Source organism: Oryctolagus cuniculus, chromosome 14 (assembly GCF_964237555.1).
Source record: "Oryctolagus cuniculus chromosome 14, mOryCun1.1, whole genome shotgun sequence".
Taxonomy (NCBI): domain Eukaryota; kingdom Metazoa; phylum Chordata; class Mammalia; order Lagomorpha; family Leporidae; genus Oryctolagus; species Oryctolagus cuniculus.
The window spans coordinates 75,489,693-75,511,334 of record NC_091445.1 but is presented as its reverse complement, the minus strand read 5'-3'; the positions used below and the strand labels follow the sequence as shown (position 1 = coordinate 75,511,334).

At 44.3% G+C, this 21,642-nt stretch overlaps 1 protein-coding gene across 5 annotated transcripts in view; it reads right to left on the bottom strand.

Moving 5' to 3' along the window:
* Positions 1–21,642, bottom strand: part of SNX18 (sorting nexin 18) — a 303,319-nt gene that overhangs the window by 93,682 nt on the left and 187,995 nt on the right. For 4 of the 5 annotated variants that reach the window (XR_011382044.1, XR_011382047.1, XR_011382045.1 and 1 more), the window contains exon 3: positions 9,163–9,284. The gene's annotated coding sequence lies outside the window, so the exon portion shown is untranslated. Of the gene's footprint in view, positions 1–9,162; positions 9,285–13,824; positions 13,955–21,642 lie in introns of all 5 variants that reach the window. The other variant, XR_011382043.1, reaches the window with a different exon arrangement.

The following is a 21,642-nucleotide window of genomic DNA, read 5'->3' as shown; positions in this document are numbered from 1 at the left end:
ACACCCCAGTGGTCTGAAGACTTCCCAGTGGTCCTACCTCCTAGACACCATAATTAGATAAGACTCCACCCTTAATCCATTAATGATTAACATAACACTTTGGAAATCAATTTCCAATACATGGGCCTTTGAGGGGGACACTCAAAACTATTATCCAAACCATAAAATAATGTAATGCTTAAAATTAAAATTATATGCTACCTTGAGATCTCAATGTTGGAGGGCCTCTAATGGCTTCATGGTATTGTCCTGTCTACTCTGATTCCATAAATAAAGTCCCCCAGGTAAGCAGCCCTGGCAATCACAGGGATTAAGCACAGTGCCTGCTTACTGCTGAGTAGCAGAATTCAGTTCTTGCAAGCCCACAGACTGCTTCAAAGAAGGTAATCACATTCTCCACCCTCTTGTTACTACCAAGCCTGCCCTCCATAGCCTCTACTTGTTCTTTCTTCCCAAACACAACTCCCATTCTAATCTCTGTGGTGCAGTATCCTCCACCCTACTCCCCCTCAACCATAAATTGCTGTCAATCGCATCTGTACAGGGTCAGGTGTCATGTATTTGGCCATCCCCATAAATGTACCGCAAAATTCCTCTCTCACCAACAGGGTAAAGAAGAGGCAATCAAGCTATGCAGGGCCAGCGTTGGGGCGTAGTGGATCAAGCTGCCGCCTGTGATGCTGGCTTCCCATATAGGTGCTTATTTGAGTCCCGGCTGCTCCACTTCCAATCCAGCTCCCTGCTAATGCACCTGGGAAAGCAGTGGAGGATGGCCCAAGTGCTTGGGATCCTACACCCACATGGGAGACATGGATAAAGCTCCTGGCTCCTGGCTTCAGCCTGGCTCAGCCCTGGCCATTGTGGCCATCTAGAGAGTGAACCAGTGGATGGAAGACCCCTGTCTTTCTGTCTCTGCCTCTCTAACTTAACTCTGACTTTCAAATAAAATAAACATAAATATTAAAAAAAAATCTATCTGTGGTTTTCACAGTTTCTTCTTTGGACCAATCATTACAACTCCATGAGATATTTCCCACATCTTTCATTGCTGACAGATTCACTCTGGTCACGAGAATGGGAATGGAAAGAGGCACATGGGAAATGCACTTCATGATCTGTTGCTTAGTTGGAAATTACGGAGTTTTTTCCTTTGAAATCTTTACAAGTCACAGATAAAGTGATGGGAAAGTGAGGATAGCTTGGCAAAGACTAGAAAATGCCAGTTGGTCAGGGGTCTCTGAGGACCATTCTCCTGAAATCTTCAGACACTGAAAATAGACAACAAAAATGTTTCATTGTGTGGCATACAGTTGGACTGTGGCCATTCAATACTTTATAAGCAGGCTGACATATAAATTATGAATTATCATCCCACAATCATTATCAGTAATACTGCAAATGATGTCATTGTGATCATCTGCCATGATATTTGCCCAAAGTGACATCACTGAAATCATATGACAGGCCACATAATGTGGCAGATTATCTACAAGTTATTACTCTTTCATGATTATAAAACCAGTCTGGTTAGAATGTTCATGTTTTGGGGTGTTTCTAGTAGTTAGAATCCTTGATAGATATAAAAGCTCTTCTGAGTTTCTTTTAGTAATTTCTTTTGTGACTTTAGGAATTATAGTTGTGGCTTATGTTTCAAAAGGGCTTTCATGTTACTTTATTCTCACAACGTAAGTGAGTCTGGACTGATGGTTTATTCATACCCGAAATAGTAATAGTAATGAAACCTACAGAGGGCAAAGTGATTTCTCCCCAAGGGTATACAGTCAGATGTATGCATCCGTGACTCAAATATTATGATTCACAAACCCTGTGTTCTTTATACTACTCAGATTCTCTTAAACTTTACCTCTTTTTATTTCAGCTCCACATAAGTTGATTAGACCAGCAAATGTCTGGCAAAAATAGAATGTTGGAGCTTGAAGGGACTTTGGAGATTATCTCAAGTGCCAACACACACAAAAGCAGAAAGAAATTAAATTCTTGGGATAATGACTACAAGGGATAATCATAAAAGCACATTGTTGATTTCTTAGAATTCTGCCTTATCCTTTCCTATATGATTAAGAACATTCTGAAACTATACTTTGTTGCATCCAATATGCTTAAAATACTTTTCATAGAAATGCTCTATTTGCAATGTGCTAATTAAATATGAATTAGAATTTAGAATGCCTTTGTGGTTAAGAAAGTTGGTAGAGGTTGTTTCTATACTAAAAGTAGGAAAATTAAAAACTTATTTCATAAGATTTAATTATTTGAAAGGCATAATAACAGAGAAGGAAAGAAACCGAGAGAGAGAGAGAACTTTTAGAACCTGGTTAGTCCAAGTGGTCAACATGGCTTCATCCCTGTCCAGGCAAGTATGGAGACGGCATCGCTGGAACACAGTCCCAGCTGGGACTTCCTCCCCTTTGACTTTCCTGGGCACTTTCTTTAGTCCATTCAGGCTGTTAGAACAAAACACCATGGACTGGACAGATTATAAACAACAAAAACGTATTTCGTACAGTGTAGAGGTTCAGAAATCCACAATTGACCTTCCAGTGAGGACTTGGTCTCTGGTTCACAAACGGTGCTTTTTCTGTTTCCTCAAATGCTGGAGCAGGCAAAAAGGGCTTCCTCTGGACTCCTCCTATTCATAGGGACTCTACCAGCATGACCTGGTCACCTCCTAAAGTCCTACCTCTTAATACCATAATAGTGGTGCTTAGGTTTCAACATATAAGCGTTGGAGGCACACAAATCTTGAGACAATAGCAGCCACAGAGGGACAGCAGATGTTCCCAACCATCTTACCAGGACTAGAACGATCATCCTCTACAACATGACACACCTCAATTCAGAGCTGATAGGAAATCACAAAGCCAGTTGTTTATTTAGACCGCTTAATGACACCCAGCTGCTCAGGGGACGAACTTAGGGAATGACAAGGAAGGTTAGCTTTCTTGGCCTTTGCTGTTCTATGTTCTTTGGTTGATATAAAACATTTAAGTTTTCACCTTCTAATTCCCAGACAAGGCCTGACACCATGACTATTTCTACTGGAATAATTGTAAAATTATATGTTTCTGATCAAAACAGAATAACAAGAACTAGATTTGTCCTCCTACCTGAGATAGCTAAAAATATGAACAACATATATGAAACAATGGCACTTGAGACAACAAAGGGCAATAGTCACTGAGAGATGGGGAACAAATGAGATGAGCCTGATAGCTGCCCAAGAAACTCTTTACTGCATATAGAAACTTCAGGCTGCAGCATAGGCAGAGCCCAGCTATCCTAATAAGTTGAGAAATATCCCCACTGAGGTGTTCAGTTAAATATCACTCAGTGTGTTCATGTGAGGAAACTACTGTAGACTAAAGAAAGAAACACCTGAAAGGACTAGAGTGAATAATCCTTAGATTCCATAAAGCCCTGATAAAAGTGACTGTCCCCAACAGTCTGAGTGGAAAACCTCAGAATTCATGTAGAATTAGAGTACCAGGAAGCATGTTGCCTCAGTAGTGGAGAAAAGTTGATCCTAAGCTAAATGCAGCCCTGGTTGAGTTCCCAAATAATTAAAAGTAAGACCTGAAAGTTATATTTGTTTCTGGGGCAAATGATTGACTTAGCAGTTAAAACACCAATTAGGACATCTGCATCCACGTCGGAGTACGTAGGTTCAATTTCTAGCCCCAGCTCCTGGCTCCAGCTTCTTGCTAATGCAGACCCTGGAAGGCAGTGGTTGCAGCTCAAGTGACTGGATTCCTGCCACCCACCTAGGAGACTTGGATTGAGCTCCTGGCTCCTAGCATTGGCCTACCTCAGCCCTGGTTCTTGTGGCATTCTGGGAGAGTGAACTAGATGACGGATGCTCTCTTGTTTGTATGTGTGTCTCTCTGCTTATCACATACATAAGTAAATAAATTTTAAAGATTGCTCCTAATAACTACATCCAGAAGAAAGCTCAAGGATATTTATACAAATAATAAACATCCAATACTCCATATAGCAAAATTCACAATGTCTGGCATTTAGCTAAAAATTACTAGGCATGGAAAGAAACAAGAAAATATGACCCATAATGAGGAAAATTTATCAATTAAAAACTAGCCCATGTGTTATATGTGATAAAATCAATAGACAGACATTGAAATTGTTAGTATATGAGTGTTCCCTATGTTCAAGAACCTAGAAGAAAGGTTAAACATGTTAAATAAAAACATAAAAGATCTGTGGAGTACTCAAATTGAAAATCTAGAGGCTGGTGCCGTGGCTCACTAGGCTAATCCTCCACCTTGCGGCGCCGGCACACCGGGTTCTAGTCCCGGTCGGGGCGCCGGATTCTGTCCCGGTTGCCCCTCTTCCAGGCCAGCCCTCTGCTGTGGCTAGGGAGTGCAGTGGAGGATGGCCCAGGTGCTTGGGCCCTGCACCCCATGGGAGACCAGGAAAAGCACCTGGCTCCTGGCTCCTGCCATCGGATCAGCGCGGTGCACCGGCCGCAGCGCGCCGGCCGCGGCGGCCATTGGAGGGTGAACCAACGGCAAAGGAAGACCTTTCTCTCTGTCTCTCTCTCTCACTGTCCACTCTGCCTGTCAAAAAAAAAAAAAAAAAAACCTTTCACAGACATAAAAGGCTGGAAGAATTCATCATCAGCAGACCTGTACTACAAGAAATTTGAAAGTCTTTATGATACCAGATGGAAACCTAGATCTACCTAAAGGAATGAAGAGCACCAAAAATGATCACTACATAGGTAACTCTAACACTGTTTTCTAATTATTTAAATCCCTTAGAGAGATTACCTACTTTTCAAGACAAAAATAATAAACCTGCATTAGGGAGCTTTCTTTTTCTTTTCCTTTTTTTTTTTTTAAGATTTTTATTTATTTGAGAGGTAGAGTTACAGACAATGAGAGACAGAGAGAAAGGTCTTCCTTCTGTTGGTTCACTCCTCAAATGGCCACAATGGCTGGAGCTGAGCCAATCTGAAGCCAGGAGCCAGCAGCTTCTTCCAGGTCTCCCACATGGCTGCAAGGGCCCAAGTGATTGGACCATCTTCTACTGGTCTTCCAGGCCACAGCAGAGAGCTGGATAGGAAGAGGAGCAGCCGAGACTAGAACTGGTGCCCATATGGGATGCTGGTGTCGCAGGCAGAGGATTAACCTACTGTGCCATGGTGCCAGTCCCAAGGGAACTTTATTTTTACTTTAATAATAGCACACTGTGGGGCTCACATTGTTACAGGAGTGCAGAATCTGTTCTTTGTGTCAGGGCAACGGAAGAATCACGATGCGGACGATAAAGGGAGGTGAGCAAAGCACGTGAAAGTAGAGTTTATGGAGAAATGAAGTCTCCTGCTTGCCAGGAGGGGTGCCAAAGGGAAGGGTCCACCAAGGTCTGGGTACTGGGGGCTAATACAGGGACTGCACTAGCTGATCAATTCTTCCACTTAGTTCCAATATGTCAGGGATCTGCTTTGTTTTTGTCTATGCCTCTTGTGTAGCGGTTATGGTTCCTGACCAGTTAACAAACATTACCATGTCAACCACTTGGGAGATGTGAAAGTTGAGAAATATTGTTGACCTGACCAGCTGAGGTAGGTTATGCCTTGCTGATCAGTTGCTAGGCACTTGAGACATGCTGCTTTGTGCTGTGTTCTGGTGTGAAGCCAGAACCTAGTTTCTCATAGGGTCACCTACAGATATGGCACCCATTGTATTCCCTGCCGGTCTTTTCATTTTCTTGGGGCAATGTCTTTTTTGTCTAATCAGCTGATGTCAGGTTTCATAGAAACACTTGGTTCTTTATTCCCATGGGGGATTTTTCCTAACAGCCCATTAACCCTTCTAACATATAAAGAAAGAAAACATATGGCTCTCGTGGTATAAAGGCTAGGAGGGGAGAAATGAAAATATAATTTTGTTAGGTTCTCATTATATGTGGGTATAATGCATAGCAAAAATATGTAATAAAAGACCTAAAAAGTAACCACAGTGAAGTATTTTAACTAATACATCAAAAATAAGATAAAGCGAAACTACTAAAAATATCCAATCTGACAGAAGATAGAAAAAGAGGAAAATACAAATAGGACTTGATGAGACACAGAGAAAACAAACAGCAAGGTGATGGATTTAAGTTCAGCCACATCAATAATAGCATTGATTGTAAATGATCTGAACTTTGCAATTAAAAAATAGAGATTAACAGATTCTATTAAAAAGCAAGATCCAACTATGGGCTGCACCCCCCCACACATACACACACCCTCTTTTAATGTAAAGACATAGATTGGTGAAAAGTGAAATGATTTGCTAACACAAATCAACAGAAAGCTGGAGTAAGTATTTCAAAGTGGCAAAGCATATTATCAGTGATGAAAAGGACCAATGGTAAAGGGATCAGTTTATCAAGAAGTCATAACTATCCTCAAAGTTAATGTGTTTAAAATTCATGCAGCTAATCTTGTCTTCCCAGGTGAATCTGGGCAAGAAAGTTAGGAGCCAGCTGAAAGCCCTGAGCATATGGTTGGCTAGGTTTTCATGCCAAATGCCCAGTTCCTGAACCCATATTAGGTTTCTAGTGTCTGATTCTGGTAACTTCCACAGTATCTTGTACACAGCTTTATTATAATATTAATTATATTATACACTAATTAGCTATTTAGAGTTGATTTATCCTTACCACCAGATGGTGACCTCCTTAAAGGCAGGGAGCTATGTATTATTTCATTCTGTATTTCTTGAATGTTGCAGAGTGTAGACAGAAGTAGCTAAATGGTTGTTTGTATTACCAGTACTATGATAACATTCATTTTCTCACGCAAATATTTTCAAATATAATATTTTATTTTAGTTCATGCCAATTCTGTAAGATAGGTAGTATATATATTTTATTCATTTTATAGGACGTGAGATAGAATAATTGGCAAATTAAAAAAATTGGATTGTTGTTATTCATTCTATTATTTGTATCCAATTTTAATAGTAATTTGGAAATGACTCAATTTCCAACCAATAAGGTACTCGATGAGGCAGATGGTGCTTCCTATGCAAGCGTGGAGCTTCTAATTTTAGGTGTGTGAAGTCTGAATACATTTCTAGGTAAATTTCTGCAAGTGTCAATTTAAGAGTTTTAAGATGAGGAGTCACACATTTGCATAAATTCTTGTTTCTAAAGCCTGCTCCATGTGACCAAGCATTTGAATCTCATGTTGCTCCAGATAATAGATTTTCAAAATCCCTGAACCATTAATGATTCCACTCCCTGGATAGCAAATGTAATGATGAGAGAGTAATTTGACTTAATACATAATATATAACAGCATTGAAAAACATTGAAACTCCCCCTCCCCATTAGGCTAAAGCACTGTAACCCAGATATAGTTCCTTCCCTGTGAAATGATGATGTATATTTTTCTTCTCCAAGATTCCATTCTGAGGGATAATAATTTTCATTTCTCTACACCTGATTCCTAGTGTGGAGTGCAGTGATCAAGTTCCTCTCATGGCCACGAGTTAGGAAAGCTATGATCTAGATCTTTGATCCTATAGTCTGCTTTGAAAGCAAGAATAACACCAATGCGCCTTATGAATTCCACCTTGTAACTGAATATTCTTTAGATTCACTTAGATACTCTAATAGCCGGTGCCTGCCAGCTCACATCGAAATTTGTGATGGTGATGAAAGACATGCCCCTAGGAAGTGCCAGTCTGGCCAAAAGGTGCTGGCATCGGCAGTGGGTGGGAGTGGGGTATCTTTAACTTGTATGCCTCTTTGAGTAAAAAGGGGCTGAGTTGCTGGAGATAAGCTTTCTTCATCTTCATTCAGTAAGATACTTTAAAAAAAATAATAAAATAAACACGTTCCAGAGGAGAAGTAGAGTTTCTTCATTGTTTTGGAAATGTTCTCCCAAGTCCTATATACAGATGTGGCAAGTACAGGGGTTGTGGACATTTTGCTTTGTAGAGAAAACCAATAATGGGAACAAAGAGTAAAGACAGGAAACAGGGCTCAGCTTAGGAAGAACTGAAACAACTCCGCAGCCCTCTATGGTGCCCCTCCTTGCCCCCTCCTTGGGACCCCCAGAACCTTATGATCGCTAATGACCCACCTTCCTTGCCCAAAACCTGTTAGCATACGGAGGTCCCCATCCCCTTAGAAAATTAAGCTCTATCTTCATAATCACCCATTGTTTTTATAGTGAATGCATACGCCAGGCCTCACAAAAATTCAAGTCAGAGAGATATGTGAGAGACCAGCTCACCTGCTTGGCTTGACAACTATTTTACGACTAACCTGATTTTTCTTTTTCAAATACCTTGGCATCCAACCTCCTATACTCAGCCTGCTTCATATTAACTGCCAGGCTTTTGTGGTAAATGGGAATCCTGGTTGTTGAAGTTCATCTGTGCTGGTGTATAAAATAAAAAGTAAGTTTTTCTGACATATTTCAAGCTTTGGCTAAAGACTCCTAAGAAGCAATGCTGATAGTGAAGAGTCTATTGGAGCACTGCTAGGAAATTTCAGCTGGCGAGAGGATCTCAGAGCGCATGTAGGAACAGGGCAGAAATGGCTCTGCTCAGAGAAAGCACAAGTCCATTAATGCACTTTCACGTGGGGCCGGTTAAATGGAGGTGCCTTTATTTGATCAATTCTAGAACTAAATTACGCTTCACACAATGAAGATGTAAGCCAGTAGTAATGTTTTAAATTAATAAAGTGATGAAGTATTGCTTGGGTTACATGCACCAGCAGGGACTAATGGATGTTCTGTCCAGGAAAAGTAAAATCAGAAGACAAAGGAAAGGATAGGAGTAGATGGGGGCTGCCTTGACTCTGTAGCAAAAATGAGCAGGTCAGGCCAGTGTTTGAAGAATATCACGCTACAAAGATTTTCAGAGTATTTCAAGAGAGAAACAGATCTCTTCACTCCTCCTCCTCTTCCTCTTCTTGTTTTCAGAAAATTGGCCTGTGATTTCTGCCAAATTAAATTTGTAAGAACTTACACACTGTTACACAGGAAAAGGAGCAGAACACCGACAAACTGATTAACATGTAAGTGCATTTTCTGCAATATTTGTTTGGCTTGACAAGACTAGGGAACTCAGTGGGAAGACGAACTCTGCATGTTGCCCCATGTTGCTCATTCCCTACCTTCTCACAAAGATCCTGGGAAGACAAGCCTGGGCAGGTGTCCACAGCGCACACAAATGATGCAGGTGACACAGTCGATGTCTGTGGCAAAGCCTCCCAGCAATGCCAGTATTAAGCTGGCACTGAAACAAAGCAAAACAAACACAAAAAACATTTAATTCAATTTTTTTCCCATTAGGTTGCAACCCTGATCATCACAAAGCATATGGCTTAAAGTAAGTGTGGTAAGCGTGGGATTACTTTACAGAAAGATTTAAATTACTAATAAGCAATTGCTACGTAATGGTAGTCTGTAGAGTATCATGATCCATTTGGGCTCTGGTCTATTAACATGCCAACAATGCTCTTACACACACACACACACACGCACACATACACACCCCTGATGATAGAGATCAGGAGGAATAACATTTAGACCCAAGGACTGATGGTCTGCGTAGTGAAATGAAAATAGACCCAACAAGTGGAAGCCTTGGGCCTAAATCCTGACTGCCTTCACTACTTGCTGCCTATCTGTGGACTTTGATGAAACTTCTTGAGCACTCCCAAGCTAAATTTCTTCACATGCAAAGAGAAACTGTAAATGTGAGAACTTCATTGAGTTACTGTGAAGATTTGATATTATGTACTTCAATTTTCTTTAAAACAAAGTGCTTTTATTGTTGTAATGTCAGAGTGAATCATAGATCCCAGTATATTTACATTTGTGAGGCTTTAATCTCCTTATCTTTTTAAAAGATGTCTGTGTTAGATTGCCTCACTTGAATAATTAGACTTGATTAATGTTGTTTTTGAAAGGAGAAAAGATAAACACGTCATGTGATAATTCAGGTTGTCTTTAGTTTAATGACCTCCTGGATAGCCCAGGAGACCACTGCAACTACCTACCAAATTCTTGTCTACTGTGTTCTGATTTAGTTTGCACGGAATCCTCTGTCCTAACTTGAGAAGAAATCAGAGCCAATAGGGATTCTTTGCCAAGAGGACTGTATATCCTATAGTTTAAGGAGGGGTGGGGGGGAGGGGTGGGAGAGGGAGCCAACTATTAAGCAACAGAAACCTGTCTTGATAAAGACCATGGCAGTAGATGAGATCATGGTCCTCTGATTCTCTACACATCCTATTTTTACAAGTTGATGTTCCAAGTCCCAAATGTCAGTTTAACAGAAGTTTGTTTGTTTGTTTTCCTAGGATACAAATTTCTGGTCAACTGAAAGTATGTGTATTCCAGGGACTGCTTTAATTATTTAGGGGTTCTTTTATAAGTCCACAATGACATCTTTTTGAAAGATTTGTTCACTTGAGTTTCATCAATATTTTCAGATTTGTTAACATCTGACATGAAAAAAAATAGGAGTTTTCTAAAAGGGCTTGAAAGTCATGTTTATGACAGGGAAAGGATTTCTCAAATTCCCTGTCTCCCATTTAACGTACTGAGAACTACACCCGCAGCGTGTTTCTGTGCACCAAGGAGTGAGCTCTGAGTCGGAGAGCCTTCTGCTCTGATAGCCAGGCTGAGAGGCTCCTGGGTAGAGGAGGCTCTGATGAGCCAGGAGAAGGCGAAATCTATCCCTTTTGACTTCGTGTTGAATGTGGGAAGCAGAAAGACAAAGATAGACAAAGAAAGCTGCCAGACATGTGGGTCTTGAATTCCCCTTTCTGGGCTTGAATTTCAGTTCCTGTTAGAAATCAGTTAGAGGGCTTTGTACAACGGATCCCATGCCAACAAGGGACGGCTCATCTGAGTTAGGAGAGCAGTGCGGCCAGACAGAGGGTCTAGATGGTACTCCTGCGTCTCCCCCTGCTTCCTCTGGGGCATGGAAACCATGTAGGGAAGGAGAGAGAGAAAGAAAGAGAGAGCGACCTAGACTCATCCTTGGGGCCACCAAGGTTGGTGATGAGATGATCACAAAATAAGGGGTAGGGAAGAGCGATGTGCCTCAGGAAGTCTGCCCTGACAAGTCAACAGGAAGCAGCCACAGGAACCTGATGAAGCCGAGAACAAACTCAGCGGCAGCCCCCTGGGGATCAAATTCTCACAGCCACAGCTCCCTAGGAGTAGGAGGACGGCAAATGGGGTTGGGACCCTTTCACTCCAGTGCTTTTCCTTTCACATACCAGACACCATCTTGGAGGAATTTGAGTGGGTATAAATAAGAGTCATTATCTCAAAAGACTAAACATTACATAAGGAGGCTGTCCAAATTGTAGCAGTAGACACAGTTTTAACTGGGCTGTGCCATTAGTCTTCCTCTTCCCTATGTGTCAGCCTCCAAGCAAAGAAAGCATCACGAGAAAGAACAGGTCCATCATCCCCACATGCTGGACGGTTACGTGAGAACAGAGGCAAGCCCACCACACAGTGTTTCCTAAGCAATAACATTCATTCAGCGTTTATCTACTGGAATTCCCTATGTGTCAAGCATTATGCTAGAGACTATGGATTGGGCAAGAATGAAGTATAGTACAGTCTTTCTCTAAGAAGCTGAAAGCTTAGTGGGAGAGCTACCTCGAGTTACTAGTCTGTTAACTCGCTTAAGTAGTACAGTTAAATGAGGCACGAGGGGCTGATAGAGAGCCACATAATCCATGGGCATTACGGTACAGAAATATCCGATGAGCTGCATAAAATACACATAGCAGTGCTTTACTCTTTAAAGTACTAATGGCAGTGATTAGGTTTCAGAAACACAGCGGCATAAAGAAGTTATTTCCTTCTCATGTAACCACCGAAGCAGCTATCCTCAGCCACCCAGGGACCTAGGCTGACGGCTGCTCTGCCATCTTCACCAAGGAGATTCCAAAGCCAGCTGCAGCATCAACTTCCCGGCCAGCCAGCAGTGAGAGGATTTGGAGGATCTGGCCTGGAAGTGGAGCTCACATCGACTGGCGAGAACTTAATCCTAGAGCCACCCACAACTACAAGGGAATCTGGGAAATGTAGTCTGGTCATGAGGCTAGGCACAGGGGGAGACTTGATTTTGGGAGATAGCTGGAGGTCTTCCCAAATCTGAATTTCACTGGCAGCGTAGCAGGTGCAGCAGAAGGCTTTGTTGATGAAGCTGATGGGTTTTGATTTGAACTGCAGAAAGGGAGGCAGAGAGAAAGAGAGGGCAGCCATTCGAGAGTGACTTGAAGCATTTCTTCTTCCACCTCTTGCCACAAAGATGGGGCTTTAAAGCAGATGGATCATATTTGTAGGCGAGAGGCCCCATGAAGGGAATCGCGTTCTGTTGTCTGAAAAAGGATGTAGATGTCACATTTTTAGAGTTCACAAGGTCAGAAGGGGGACGTGTCCAGGTTTGTAAAGGGATCACCTGTGCTCCCGCAACAACCTGTAACTGGCCTCTCTGTGTTTTTCACCAGCAGAGAGGGAGTCAAGTACTCTTGCCCTAGTCAGTGTTTAGGATGAGGCATTTGTGTTTAGGCTTACGCAGGCTTAGGTAGGAGGGCTCTGAGGAAAGAGGAGCAGGGGGTTTGTTGGCATTCACCTTGAGACCTGGCCTTGGGCTCCTTCTGTGGCCAGCGGACTGAGTAAAGGACAGCAGTGAGTGGGCCCTGCATGGTACATGACACGTGTGCAGTTAGTAGCCCAGGACCGTGTGTTTCAGGAGGTCTCTTGCCTGGAAGACTTGATCTCTAGCTGAACGGAGCCTCCCTTGTTCCAGGAGTTCAAGGGCCCTGTCCTTTAGCACACTCTGGAAACGCCATCATGAATTTCCCTGGCCCTGTGATACAGTGCTCCTCCAGAACACCCCTGCGCCCTGATACTCCTGGGGTGGGTGCTGGTGAGGGGAAAGACTCTTCCAAAACAGCTTCACTCACTACTCTGGGGCAAAGAGCTGAGTGAGTGACTCCATGCAAATACTGAGTGACCCAAGCAGAAAGATAATAGCAATTCTTGACCGAGCATTCTTCTTCATCACCTATATCAATGCTGTCACCAAATTCTCATATTTTTATGTCCCAGGGGCTTGCGCCATGGCATAGTAGGTTAATCCTCTGCCTGCAGCACCGGAGTACCATATGGGTGCCGGTTCTAGTCCCAGCTGCTCCTCTTCCAACCCAGCTCTCTGCAATGGCCTGGGAAAGCAGTGGAAGATGGCCCAGGTTCTTGGGTCCCTGCACCCGCATGGGAAACTGGGAAGAAACACCTGGCTCCTGGCTTCGGATTGGTGCAGCTCCCGCCATTGCTGCCATTTGGAAAGTGAACCAACAGACGGAAGACCTTTCTCTGTCTCTCCCTCTCACTGTCTGTAACTCTACCTCTCAAATAAATAAATAAAATATTAAAAAAATATTTTATGTCCTAGATATTTCTCAAACCTACTTTTTGCCAACTCTGATGCCACCACCCAAACTTACATCATCCTCCCCCCTCCCCTATCCTGCCCACTCCCCTGGCTCTTCCTTGTTCTTTCCCCAACCCAATCCATTCTCCTCAGCATCCAGTTAGTGCTTGGCTGTCGGCCCATAGTTCTCTGAGTTAGGCTAGAAACCCATAGAGTTCCCCGTGAAACGGAACCTTGTCTGGTGGAGCCCGACCATTTTTGACACAGCCTTATCACTTACCACACCTCTCCACCCTGGCTTATCTCCTTCTTCCCACACAATCACATTGGTCTTCCAGCTCCTAGAACAACTAATCCTGCCTCTTCTCACCTCAAGGCCTGTGCAAGCGCCATGTGCTGTGCCTGGGCTGCTCTCCCACCACCGGCCTCAGCACAGCCAGCCCCCTCTTCCTCCAGTCCCCAGACACATCAGTGTGACCCCTGCACATCAGGGCTGCTCCCTACAACAAAGCATAATGAGTGTTCTCTGCGTAGTAGTGAGCCTAGCAGTAATTTTGTAGCTGCACTAACTATTTGAATAACATCATCTTCTGCTCTAGACTATGAGATCATTGAGTCTAGGAACTATGTAACCCTCCCTTCATCCTTCCCTCCTTCCGTCCCTCTGTCCCTCCCTTCCTTCCTTTTTTCCCCTTTCTTCCCCTCCTCTCCTGTCCTTTTCAGTCTTACTTATATCCTGGACCAAGCTATCTCACTCATATCTCCAATACAAGACACACGGAAGATGTAAACAATTGTTCAATGAACGCATAAGCAAACAGACTGCAATAACAACAAGGATGACCATTACCTCGCTGGACAAACGAGAAGGAAAGGGAAGCTGGAGGCCATTCTCAGGATGCTGTTCCAATTGCTTTAAATAGAATCTCTGATCAGACGGGCAATTCTTTTTTTTTTTTTTTTTTTTTGGAACAGGCAGAGTGGATAGTGAGAGAGAGAGAGAGAGAGAGAAAGGTCTTCCTTCTGTTGGTTCACCCCCCAAATGGCTACTATGGCCGGCGCACTGAGCCGATCCAAAGCCAGGAGCCAGGTGCTTGTCCTGGTCTCCCATGCGGGTGCAGGGCCCAAGCACTTGGGCCATCCTCCACTGCACTCCCGGCCACAGCAGAGAGCTGGCCTGGAAGAGGAGCAACCGGGACAGAATCCGGTGCCCCAACCGGGACTAGAACCCGGGGTACCAGCGCCGCAGGTGGAGGATTAGCCTAGTGAACCACGGCACCAGCCTAGAAGGGCAAGTCTTAACTGAGCTTTGCTGGCCAGGTTACAGGGTGGGACTTGATGCCTGGGGCCTTGAGATGCTTTCTGAGACACGTGCCTGTGGGAGTGGGTTCTGTCTATGTAACAAATATGCATCTTTATGAACTCTGTACAAAACAGGAGTTAAGAAGAAAAACAGCTGGAAAAATGCCAAAGGGGACATATGTGGGAAGTTTGTAAAACGGCAACAGTCAGGCAAGAATAAGCAGCTAAAATAAGCTGGTGGTGGAGAGAGAGGAAATAATGGGACTCGGCAGTAACATAGATAACGTAAAGGCTAGGGGAAAACAGGAAGGATACTGCTGCAGACGAATGGCCAAGAAGTGCACCCTCCAGAAGGTCAGACAGCCTCTCAGAGGAGTCTGACCAAGGCTTCACGTTGCCATTCCGAGCAGAGCTGGATCTGTGGATGGACTGAGGACAACAATGCAGCCCTTAGATACCCTCTCTTGCCTTCTCTCACCTCGACATCTATCATTTTCATTAAGGAGCCAAGGACACGGAAAACCACTTAGGGAAAGTAAAGACAGAGATTTTAAGGTGAGAAAAGAATTAGGTCAGAGGGCCTAATTATATAATATTAATTATAAATATTCATTATACAGAAAAATATGTAGATATAAAAATATATATTTATTATATCATGTATTATAATAATTATATAATCATTCTCCTCACTCCCTGTCAGCTGTGTGCACTGTTTCTACAATAGCTTGTCTCCCGGGAGCCTGGAGAGAGGGAGCGAGCAAGAGCAAGAGAGGATATGAATAGTTATATGGTAGATAGGGTTCTGTACATCCTGTTTGGAGAAAGGTCATTCTTTCTTTGCCCCTGCCATTCATTTCATTCCTGGCCTCACCTTTTTATCTCTCAATGCCTACACTCGTTGTCTTCTGGGTTTTACCTCTCACTCATTCTTTAAGCCCCTCATTGCATCCAAATGGCCTTTTGTCACTCTAGAATGCATTCCCGTAAATCATCAGGCTTTTTCTACATGCACTCTCTTGTGTGTGCACTTTACCTATTGTGCATATAATTGATCATAGGTACCCATGGCATAAATCCTTATCTATGGGGATTTCTCACTGCTTGACTCTCCAAGGCACTACTCAGGGCCCTGAATCCAGTAAAATGCCAATAAACATTAATTTGTCTGAACTGCTAAAACCACATTATCTTACCTATTTAGGGGCACACGCCTCCTGTTTTTCCTTCCTTCTCAAATATATCACAGGAAGAAAAACCTGTTTTATCCGAGGTAGCCTCCCAAAGGTTTTATAGAAATTCAAAACATGTACTGCATCCAACTCATGAACTCATCAGCTTAGCATGCATCCAAGTGTTTGGAGAGACTGGAAAAAGAAACAACCTAAAATAGAATTTTTTCTTGTTTGATTTTTATGGGAATATTTTTAAATAAAAATAGTAGACTATATATATAATGTTACATATAGAATATATGTAGAAGTGTACTTAAAAAGTTTGTGGAAGGAGTGAGCATTGTGGTGCAGTAGATTATGCCACCAACTGTGACACCAGCCATGTCAGAGGGCCAAAACTGGCTGCTTCATTTCCGATCTAACTTTTTGCTAATGTGACTGGGAAGGCAGTGGGAGATGGTCCAAGTACTTGGGCCCCTGCTACCTATATGGTTCACTAGGATGGAGTTCCTTGCTCTTAGCTTAGGCCTGACCCAGATCTGGCTGTTGAGGCCTTTTGGGGAACAAACTAGCAGATGAAGGATGTCTCTCTCTCTGCCTTTCAAATATATAAATCTTAAAAAAAAGTAGAAAATGGAATTCATAGTTTTATTTTTTAAAAAATATTTATTTATTTATTTTAAAGTCAGAGTTACACAGAAAGAGGAGAGGCAGAGGGGGAGAGAGAGAGAGGTCTTCTATCCACTGGTTCACTCCCCAATTGGCTGCAACCGGCAGAGCTGCGCCGATCCGAAGCTAGGAGCCAGGGGTTTCTTCCAAGTCTCCCACATGGGTGCAGGGCCCCAAGGACTTGGGCCATCTTGTACTGCTTTCCCAGGCCACAGCAGAAAGCTGGATTGGAAGTGGAGCAGCTGATATGGGATGCCGGCACTTCAGGCCAGGGCATTAACCCACTGTGCCAGAGCGCCGGCCTCCAGGGTTTTATTTTGATGCAAAAAATTTTAAATTCATACAGAGCTTCCTCATGATGTTCATTTTCCATGATTTTTTTTTTTTTTTTTTTTTTTTTTTTTTTTTGGACAGGCAGAGTGGACAGTGAGAGAGAGAAAGGTCTTCCTTTTCCGTTGGTTCACCCTCCAATGGCCGCTGAGGCCAGCACACCGCGCTGATCCGAAGCCAGGAGCCAGGTGCTTCTTCTGGTCTCCCATGGGGTGCAGGGCCCAAGCACTTGGGCCATCCTCCACTGCCTTCCTGGGCCATAGCAGAGAGCTGGCCTGGAAGAGGGGCAACCGGGACAGAATCCGGCGCCCCAACCGGGACTAGAACCCGGGGTGCTGGCGCCGCAGGCGGAAGATTAGCCTAGTGAGCCTCAGTGCCAGCCCATTAATTTTTTATAAAGATATATTTATTTATTTGAAAGGCAGAATTAGAGAGAGAGATAATAGGAGACAAGAGTGAGATCTTCCAGCCACTGGTTCACTCCCCAATGACTAGACCTGGGCCAGTCCGAAGCCAAGAGCCAGGAGCTTCATTCAGGTCTTACCTGTGGGTGGCAGAGGCCCAAGCACTTGGGCCATCTTGTGCTGCTTTTCTAGGCCATTAGCAGGGAGCTGGATAGGAAGTGGAGCAGATGGAACACAAACTGGCACCCAACATAGGGGGTGGCTTTACCCACTACACCACAATGCCAGCCTATATTTTAAACTTTTGAAAGTACCCTCCTGGCCTGCGCCACAGCTCACTAGGCTAATCCTCTGCCTGTGGCGCCGGCACACCAGGTTCTAGTCCCGGTCGGGGTGCCGGATTCTTTCCCAGTTGCCCCTCTTCCAGGCCAGCTCTCTGCTATGGCCCGGGAGTACAGTGGAGGATGGCCCAAGTGCTTGGGCCCTGCACTCGCATGGGAGACCAGGAGGAAGCACCTGGCTCCTGGCTTCGGATCAGTGCGGTGCACCAGCCGCAGCGGCCATTGTGGGGTGAACCAACAGAAAAGGAAGACCTTTCTCTCTCTCTCTCTCTCACTGTCCACTCTGCCTTTCCAAAAAAAAAAAAAAAAAAAAAAAGAAAAGAAAGTACCCTCCCATATGTATGCATTTTTTTTGAGGAAGGTACAATTGAAAAACCTCAATCCAGGAACAGCTTTTAAAAGCCACACCATGGGGCCAGCGCCATGGCTCACTTGGCTAAGTCCTCTGCCTATGATGTTGGCATCCCACATGGACACCGGGTTCTAATCCTGGCTGCTCCTTTTCCAGTCCAGCTCTCTGCCGTGGCCCGGGAAGGCAGTGGAGGATGGCCCAAGTGCTTGGGCACCTGCACCTGCGTGGGAGACCAGGAGGAAGCATCTGGCTCCTGGCTTCAGATTGGTGCAGTGCCGGCCTTAGTGGCCATTTGGGGGGTAAACCAACGGAAGGAAGACCTTTCTCTCTTTCTCTCTTTCTCTCTCTCTGTCTAACTCTACCTGTCAAATAAGTAAAAAAAAAAAAAAAAAAGCCACACTGTGACTCTAAATCCACCCTAGCTTCTGCTGTTGATAATGGATGTGGAGAAAGCAAACGTCTTCAGCTTGGAGATGGTGAAGCCTCAGCTTTGGGGCGGGCTGTCTGCTCTCGGCGGAGGTCTGCGGCCCCTATTGGCTAACTAGACAGGTGGATGCTGGCAAGGCACCTGGATGCCCATGTGTGCACTACAGCCCCACCGGGGCTCCTCATGTGCTCAGCACTGGAACCCAGAAAGGCAGGTAGGAGAGCTGGCTCCAGTTGGCTCAGAAAGCACCACTGTCCTTGGTGGCCTGGTTCATGCCCAGGGGGGAAGACTGGGGCACTGCAGTGGCCACCTGCAATGTCAGCTACTCAGGTGATTTCGCTGCTCTGCCAGTCGTTCAGCAAGCCCACCACGCTTTACCAGGTACCTACTGTGTGTGCTACACGGACGGCACCACTGTGGGCAGCCAAGCTACGGGGAGAGGCTCACAGCCCAGGGTCAGCTCAGAGCAATGGCAGCTGCTTCCTTCCCCTCTACCTCTCCCGGGGCATGCCACAGTCTCCACCTTTCACCTCTAGGAGGTCCCCTACCCACTGCATTGCAGGCCAGGCGATGCTGTAACAGGCCTGGAACACAGCTTCCTCTTAAAGCTAAAGTACAAATAATAATGACCTAAGATTTTGCAATAAATTCACAATGACATTCACTCTTGTGACCTAGAATCTTGGTAAAAAAAAAAAAAAAAAAAAAAAAAAGGAACTGTTTAGATGCGGGAGTAGAGCAAAGGGGAAAGAGAGATGACGAGGCAATCAGCTCTGACACACAGCCAATTACAAGGAAGGGGCCCACCCACGTGCACGGTTTTCCATGTCCCGGTTGCAAGTGGAAGAACACCCAGATGGGCGCGCTCACTCATTCCTTCAACACGTTTCTGCGTCTGGGGCCTCTGCCAGGCCTGAGACATGCGACAGTCAACAAGAGAAACAGGCTGGTCTGACAGCTGGGTTTTGACCCTGCACTTGGCAAGCAAATCTCTTGGCCTCAAGAAGACATTGCACCTTTCTTGGTCTTGACATTCGCATCTGTAGAATGGGGCTGAGGCAAGAAGGTGGCCGGCATTCTCTGGCCGCCTTCTGGTTCTACCACACCAGGGGCACAAGGTCTCACCATGGGGGGTTCCCTCACCCCTCCATAAAGGGCAGCCCTGGGGCAGTCGCCTGAACATGTGGAGGATGCAGATCCTGAGGACTGAGGGGAGAGGCAGAGCTCTGGGTTCCCTGCTGGCTCTGGGCTGCTGCTTTGGTTCCTTGTCACATGTCAATACATGGCAGCTGGCTTCCCTCAGAGTGAGTGTTGGCAAACAGAACAGGAGCCACAATCCTAGGACAGAAGCCACAATCTGTCATAACCCCAAATCAGGAGCCACCAAGGGGCGCTTCTCCTGTGCTCTCTTGGCTGCTCAAGAGCAGTGTGGGCCGGCGCCGTGGCTCACTTGGTTAATCCTCCACCTGCGGCGCCGGCATCCCATATGGGCGCTGGGTTCTAGTCCCGGTTGCTCCTCTTCCAGTCCAGCTCTCTGCTGTGGCCCGGGAGTGCAGTGGAGGATGGCCCAAGTGCTTCGGGAGACCAGGAGGAAGCATCTGGCTCCTGGTTTCGGATCGGTGCAGTGCCGGTGCAGTGCCGGCCGTAGCGGCCATTTGGGGGGTGAACCAGCAGAAGGAAGACTTTTCTCTCTCTCTTTTTCTCTCTCAATGTCTAACTTATCTGTCAAATAATTAAAAAAAAAAAAAGAGCAGTGTGGGAAGGGACTGCACAGGGGTGTGACCCTCAGGAGGTAGGGTCACAGGTCATGTGGGAAGCTGATGTGCACCCCTACACTCACAATGGAATGGCATGAAAGCCTAATAAAAACAGAGTTGCAAGTTCTATTTCACAGTGGAGAGACTATAGATAATGACAGTAATGTGCTGCGTTTTTTAAAAGAAGAAAAACCAGAAGAAGATAGGACTTTGAGTGCTTTCACTACAACTATAAATGACAAATGATTGAGGATGTAGACGTGTTTATCCTGATGTGAATGTTAAACAGCATAGGCATGCATTGGAATATCACATGGTACCTGCAAAATACGTACAATTTTTCTGTCTCAGTTTTTTATTTATTTTTTAATTTTTTTAACTTTTATTTAATGAATATAAATTTCCAAAGTACAGCTTATGGATTACAATAGTGTCCCCCCCTATAACTTCCCCCCCCCGCAACCCTCCCCTTTCCCTCTCCCTCCCCCCTTCCATTCACATCAAGATTCATTTTGAATTTTCTTTATATACAGAAGATCAGTTTAGCATATATTAAGTAAAGATTTCAACAGTTTGCACCCACATAGAAACACAAAGTGAAAAATACTGTTTGAATACTAGTTATAGCATTAAATCACAATGTACAGCACATTAAGGACAGAGATCCTACATGAGGAGTAAGTGCACAGTGACTCCTGTTGTTGACTTAACAAATTGACACTTTTGTTTATGGCGTCAGTAATCACCCTAGGCTCTTGTCATGAGTTGCCAAGGCTATGGAAGCCTTTTGAGTTCACCGACTCTGATCATATTTAGACAAGGTCGTAGTCAAAGTGGAAGTTCTCTCCTCCCTTCAAAGAAAGGTACCTCCTTCTTTGATGACCTGTTCTTTTCACTGGGATCTCACTCGCGGAGTTTTTTTTTTTTTTTTTAAAGTGTACTTATAAATGTTCTGCTTGTTATCATGGGTGAAGATTACACAGATGTGTTCAATTTGTGAAAACTCAACAACTGCTTATTTATGTGATTAGCTGTTTTTCTGCATACATGATAAACATCAATAAAGCATTTGTTAAATATTGATTTATAATGTTTTATCCACATGCCCAATTGAAAAAATGGAAATAAAAATGGGAAAAAAAAACATGAAAAAATGGAAATAAACATGAAAAAAGAAAATTTCTCATCTAAGTTCTTGGACCCTGAATTCTAACCACAGACTCCAGGTTAGTAATCTCTGATAGATTGTCTCTCTGTTCCTAGATAATTTCTAGTCCTTTGCGCTTCATAATTTTTTTCAGCTTTATTGAGTTATAACTGACAAAAAATTATGTACATTTGGGGCAGGTGTGAGGCATAGCAGCACACCACTTGGGACAGTGACCTCCTCTGTCAGGCATTTGTGGAGTGAACCAATGGACAGGAGATCTC